The following is a 601-nucleotide window of genomic DNA, read 5'->3' as shown; positions in this document are numbered from 1 at the left end:
CAAATAAATACTTGTTATTTAGAGGGTCTCAACATTCTACCCTTCCTATTTCTCCTGTGTAATTAAATAACGCTTCCAAATAACCTTTCTTTTATAGTGTGATTTTTAGTCGCGCGCAAGCGACTATGAGTCACTCCGTCGGTCTGTCCGTAACATTTTTGTGCTTGGCCTTTTTGGTTAAGATCAAAGGTCTGTTGTTAATACATGCTGCTCTTAGCTGTTTAAGCTTTTCTTGGCCTTTTGGTTAAGATCAAAGTGTAGTATCTGTTCCGGCAGATACTGCACTTAAGATAATTTGTACCAGTCAATGGAGGGGAAACCCTCTATACTGGGACAATTATTATTTTTGGTAACCAGAGTGACCCCTTTTAGGGGAGCTGGTTTTTATCTCACATTAAAAACGGCCTTGTGCCTAATTTGCTCAGTGGGGGAGCAAATAAATACCATCTGTTCCGGCAGATACTGCACTTAAGATAATTTGTACCAGTCAATGGAGGGGAAACCCTCTATACTGGGACAATTATTATTTTTGGTAACCAGAGTGACCCCTTTTAGGGGAGCTGGTTTTTACCTCACATTAAAAACGGCCTTGTGCCTAATT

General features: G+C 40.1%; 1 pseudogene; it reads left to right on the top strand.

The window, feature by feature from the left end:
- The first annotated feature begins 224 nt into the window (after positions 1-224).
- On the top strand, positions 225-369 carry LOC145253029 (U2 spliceosomal RNA; annotated as a pseudogene).
- The last annotated feature ends 232 nt before the right edge of the window (positions 370-601 follow it).

The sequence above is a fragment of the Euprymna scolopes genome, chromosome 29 (assembly GCF_053919585.1).
Source record: "Euprymna scolopes isolate OS-2025 chromosome 29, ASM5391958v1, whole genome shotgun sequence".
In the NCBI taxonomy this organism is placed as follows: Eukaryota; Metazoa; Mollusca; class Cephalopoda; order Sepiida; family Sepiolidae; genus Euprymna; species Euprymna scolopes.
This window is presented reverse-complemented; position numbering and strand designations above follow the sequence as displayed.